This window comes from Lactuca serriola, chromosome 7 (genome assembly GCF_051521515.1).
Source record: "Lactuca serriola cultivar US96UC23 chromosome 7, Lser_US96UC23_V15, whole genome shotgun sequence".
Classification (NCBI taxonomy): domain Eukaryota; kingdom Viridiplantae; phylum Streptophyta; class Magnoliopsida; order Asterales; family Asteraceae; genus Lactuca; species Lactuca serriola.
The window spans coordinates 60,906,354-60,912,353 of NC_136414.1; positions in this window are offsets into that span (position 1 = coordinate 60,906,354).

Here is a 6,000-nt window from a genome sequence, read left to right on the forward strand (position 1 = left end):
CTCTCCTTGGAAAGGAGTGATTCGATTCAGGAAGAGGGGAAAGTTGGGGCCCCGATATATTGTTCCTTTCAGGGTGATCGCGAGGGTAGGCAGGGTAGCCTACCATTTAGAGTTACATGTAGAGTTGGGTCAGATCCACGACACTTTCCACGTGTCACAGCTGAGAAAGTGTATAGCCGACGAGTCGGCAGCAGTGCCATTAGAAGATATTCAGGTGGATGCGAGCCTGAACTATATTGAGAGGCCAGTGGCGATTAGGGATCGGAAGATCAAGGTTCTGAGGAGCAAGGAGGTACCTCTGGTGCAGGTCCAGTGGCAACATTGGAAGGGTCCTAGTTGACTTCTGAGCCAGAGCGTGAGATGCGGGAGCAGTATCCAAAGTTGTTTGCAGAGTGAGACTTTGAGGGCAAAGTCTAATTCTAGTGGGGGAGAATTGTAACACCCGGATTCCCAGGTATATTATTTTATTCCTTTATTTTTTTGAGGATGGGAGGGGACTCGGCAAGTTGGTGTTTAGACTCGCCGAGTATGGTCGCGGATTCGTATCTGGGTTCACAGCTGGACTCGACGAGTTCATGAGTAGAGTCGGCGAGTCCATGCTGTTTAATGAAACCCTAATTTCCTGGGTTTGGGACCTATTTAAAGGCCCTTAGGGCTGTCATTTGAGGCTACCAAACCCCAGAGAGAAACCCTAAGAGATCTAGAGCGTTTGTGAGGAAGGAGAGGACATTCTTGACCATTTTGTTGATGTAATTGCAAGAAGGAGGTGACAAAGGCAATAGGAGGCTGAAGGAGGTGCGATACTGGTGACTTCAGAGTTCATAGACTTCAACTTGAGGTATTTATTCGGATATTCTTCAGTTTGGTGTTGATTCTTAGAGTTAGGGTTTTCTAACCCCCTTTAGAGGATGGATATGTGGAGCAATTGGTCCCCTCTCGAGTTTATGCTTTGGATATGGACTCAAAGAGGTCCAGAGACCTTAACCCTTGAAGCTTTATGAGTTATTTTGGGAGCCATGAACTTAGGATGTTATTTTTGGGGCTAAATCACCAAGTGAGACCATCTAGATGTTATTTGTGTGTCAAGGTATGAACTTTACGTGATTAGCATGCTTGGGAAGGTCAGATCTAAGGATTAAAGGAAGAGATATGACCTCAGGAGGTCTATGGAGTTTGTGCATGGCATGAACTCGCCAAGTCCAAAGATCAGACTCGGCGAGTAGGGTTAGGGTTTCCCATCAATCACTCAGTGAGTAGAATTGCCGAGTTGGGGAAATAACTCAGTGAGTCATAGGGGGATTAGGGGACTGGAGTTCAAGGCAGAACTCACCAAGTTGTTCTTGAGACTCGGCAAGTTGAGTCTAGGTGGCCTCGCGATTCATGCAAGGTGTGACTCGTCGAGCAAGGGGAGGAACTCAACGTGCCAAGCGGGACTAAAGAGTTAATGGACATGTGTAGACTCGCCGAGTCGCCCAAGTGCACTCGACGAGTCGGGTCAAAGTTTGACCATTGACTTTTGTTGACTTTTAGGGGTTGGTCAACAATGTTGCCTTTGAGCTAAAAGAGGGGTAAAATGGTGTTTTGCCTGCTAAGGGTGCCTAGAGAGGGTTGAGTCTAGTCCCATGAGTTATATTTAAGAAAATATTTACGTTATGTGATTAGGCGGAGGCTAGATCATATTTCTACCGAGTCAGAGATTTACTGAGACATCTGAGGTGAGTCTTCTCACTATACTTTACCTAGTGTGGTAACAGAATTATGTGACAGAGTATTTTAGAGTTATATGCCACCCTTTGAGCTGTTGTATGGGAGGAGGTGTCGGACCCCCATTTGCTGGGGAGAGGTAAGGCAGCGTTTGATGAGTAGTACTGAGATCGTGCTTCAGACGACAGAGCAGATTCAGCAGGTCAGACAGAGGTTGTTGACCGCTCAGAGTCGTCAGAAGAGTTGTGCGGACAGGCGTCGGTCCGAGATCGAGTTTCAGGTCGGCGACTTCATGCTCTTGAAGGTCTCTCCTTGGAAAGGAGTGATTCGATTCAGGAAGAGGGGAAAGTTGGGGCCCCGATATATTGTTCCTTTTAGGGTGATCGCGAGGGTAGGCAGGGTAGCCTACCATTTAGAGTTACATGCAGAGTTGGGTAAGATCCATGACACTTTCAACATGTCGCAGCTGAGAAAGTGTATAGTCGACGAGTCGGCAGTGGTGACATTAGAAGATATTCAGGTGGATGTGAGCCTGAACTATATTGAGAGGCCAGTGGCGATTAGGGATCGGAAGATCAAGGTTCTGAGGAGCAAGGAGGTACCTCTGGTGCAGGTCCAGTGGCAGCATTGGAAAGGGTCCTAGTTGACTTCTGAGCCAGAGCGTGAGATGCGGGAGCAGTATCCAAAGTTGTTTGCAGAGTGAGACTTCGAGGGCGAAGTCTAATTCTAGTGGGGGAGAATTGTAACACCCGGATTCCCAGGTATATTATTTTATTCCTTTATTTTTTGGAGGATGGGAGGGGACTCGGCAAGTTGGTGTTTAGACTCTCCGAGTATGGTCGCGGATTCGTATCTGGGTTCACAGGTGGACTCGACGAGTTCATGAGTAGACTCGGCGAGTCCATGCTGTTTAATGAAACCCTAATTTCCTGGGTTTGGGACCTATTTAAAGGCCCTTAGGGCTGTCATTTGAGGCTACCAAACCCCAAAGACAAACCCTAAGAGATCTAGAGCGTTTGTGAGGAAGGAGAGGCCATTCTTGACCATTTTGTTGATGTAATTGCAAGAAGGACGTGACCAAGGCAAGAGGAAGTTGAAGGAGGTGCGATTCTGGTGACTTCAGAGTTCATAGACTTCATCTTGAGGTATTTATTCGGATATTCTTCAGTTTGGTGTTGATTCTTAGAGTTAGGGTTTTCTAACCCCCTTTAGAGGATGGATATGTGGAGCAATTGGTCCCCTCTCGAGTTTATGCTTTGGATATGGACTCAAAGAGGTCCAGAGACCTTAACCCTTGAAGCTTTATGAGTTATTTTGGGAGCCATGAACTTAGGATGTTATTTTTGGGGCTAAATCACCAAGTGAGACCATCTAGATGTTATTTGTGTGTCAAGGTATGAACTTTACATGATTAGCATGCTTGGGAAGGTCAGATCTATGGATTAAAGGAACAGATCTGACCTCAGGAGGTCTATGGAGTTTGTGCATGGCATAAACTCGCCGAGTCCAAAGATCAGACTCGGCGAGTAGGGTTAGGGTTTCCCATAAATCACTCAGTGAGTAGACTTGCTGAGTTGAGGAAATAACTCAGTGAGTCATAGGGGGATTAGGGGACTAGAGTTTAAGGCAGAACTCACCGAGTTGTTCTTGAGACTCGGCAAGTTGAGTCGGGGTGGCCCCGCGATTCATGCAAGGTGTGACTCGACGAGCAAGGGGAGAAACTCGATGTGCCAAGCGGGACTAAAGAGTTAATGGACACGTGTAGACTTGCCGAGTCGCCCAAGTGCACTCGACGAGTCGGGTCAAAGTTTGACCATTGACTTTTGTTGACTTTTAGGGTTTGGTCAACAATGTGGCATTTGAGCTAAAAGAGGGGTAAAATGGTATTTTGCCTGCTAAGGGTGCCTAGAGAGGGTTGAGTCTAGTCCCATGAGTTATATTTAAGAGAATATTTACTTTATGTGATTAGGCGGAGGCTAGATCATATTTCTACCGAGTCAGAGATTTACCGAGACATCTGAGGTGAGTCTTCTCACTATACTTTACCTAGTGTGGTAACAAAATTATGTGACAGAGTATTTTAGAGTTATATGTCAGGGTATTTGCATGTTATTATGTGTTGTGATTTATTGTGATATGTGATATGCATGATTCAGAGTTTACAGAGTTAGGACCAGTGGCTCCCCAGAGTTATGGGACCAAGAGGGTCCCACGGAGATATTCGACCGGAAGGTCAACAGAGTTACAGCATTGAGTGGCTGATATGTGTTTATGTGGTATTTTGGGGAACTCACTAAGCAAATATGCTTACAGTGTTATGTGGGGTGTTTTAGGTACCAGCGATGATCTCGGGAAGGCGCCGACATGACTCGTACACACGCACACTGGAGTTTATATGTTTTGATCTTGGTGTTGTGTATTAAGATAATAATGATAAAATGTTTTAAAATGTGGATGTGAATGAAATTATATGATTTTTAAAATGCGAAAAATTGTTTAAATTTTTACGGTGTTACAATTCGTATGGTTATTCACACCTTATTTGTGATCCTCGGCATCCCAGTTACAAATAGAAGGGCATAATCCAGATTAAACTTGCCATTGAAAGGTTCAATGAATCTCAAAAGATCTAGGAGTTTCAATTCATTTAAAACTTAAATTTCCTTTTCGTTTTTCATGGTGGAAATTCGTAAATCGTCATTTACCTACCTTCAAATATTCTGCAACTAGATTACGGCATCCCTCTTCTAGGTTGTAGAATATTGTGTTGGATCCTAGCCTTAATGTTTCGTTTTGGGTGTTACATCAAGGATTCTTATCAACTTGACTTGAATTTCTCCCGTTTTGTAGATGTCTGAATCTAACAATGGTCTTCCCAAATCCCATGGAACAAGTTTTCCATATGAAGATGATATTTCACGATATGATCGAGGAGCCAGAAATCATGATTCGCTTTCTCCACCTCCTCCAATTATTCTCCCTAACCCACAAGTTCGAAGGCTTGAAAAGTTCAAGCTTACTCATGCCCTTTTGGCAAGTGAACACGAAGATGGGAAACCTGTGTGTGCACACGTCTTAGAGATGAAGTCACACATTGACAGGTTAAGGATGTTGGGTGTCGAAATTTCGGGTGAGTTGGTTGTTGGTTGGGTTCTTCAGTCACTTCCTGAATCATATAGTGAGTTCGTTAGAGAGTACTATATAATGGACCACGACGTGACCCTCATTGATCTCACCTGTTTGCTTATAGCTGCTAAATCAACAATGATTTGGCATGCTAATCAAGCAAATTTGTCTGGTGAGTCAAACTCCCGAACTGCAATGGACACTGGTAACACTGGATGTCCAGAAAGGACTAAGTATGAGATTGTCCCATGTGCTTTTCCAAAGGAGTCCATTTGCTTTTATTGCCAAGAAAAGGGGCATAGGAGACGAAGCTGCCCTGTTTACCTGAGAGATCTAAGAGATGGGAGAGTCAAGATGTATGGCTCCACTTCAGGTAAAATCCAATATCTAACTCTTTTGAGTTCCTATTCTAGATTCTTAATACATGATGTGATAAGATTACATTTTGATGTTTTGTAGGATCGAAGAAAAGAGAGGAAGCTTAAGGGAAGAATTGAGTTGAATCTAATTGTGAAGAAAAATGGATTTCGATCGCATTGTTTGAAGATTGGATTTTTGAGCTACTACTTGGAGTTAGAATAGATTGCTTAGGAATATGTATAACGTAGTTTTTCAGTTGAATTGCATTGTAAGGACAAATTTTTCCGCAATAAAATAAATTTGATTTTATCTTATTTATTTATCCTTGCAATGGCATGTATGAAAAATTGATGTTTGAAGGTTTCTATTATTAGCAATAATGGATTTGATTCTTAATTATGTTATTTGTGTAGATGTCAAGAATTTACCAAATAGGGAGAGTTTCTCATCGCCCAAGTTTCAATTGGACAGAAACTTGGAATCATACAACTTGGTTGTGTGATGAATGTGAAACTTCATATTTGGAAATTAGACTAATTCTTTAACAAAGTGTCAAGTGAAGGACTAGGAGATCAAGTACACTAGGTTGTGCGTTGATCAAGTCCACCACAAGAGTGATAAAGATATTCGTCATGATTTACTAAAGTTTAGTAAATATGATTATACTTATAAGATTAAGTGTAATTTTGAGATGATTGAAAAAGTTTCAATTAATGGCGGAATGAATAAAAAGAATCAAGAAGGCAGAAAGATAAAAGTTTCTCTATTCTAAGAAGAAGGGAGAGTACCTTTTATTGTGATTTATGATAA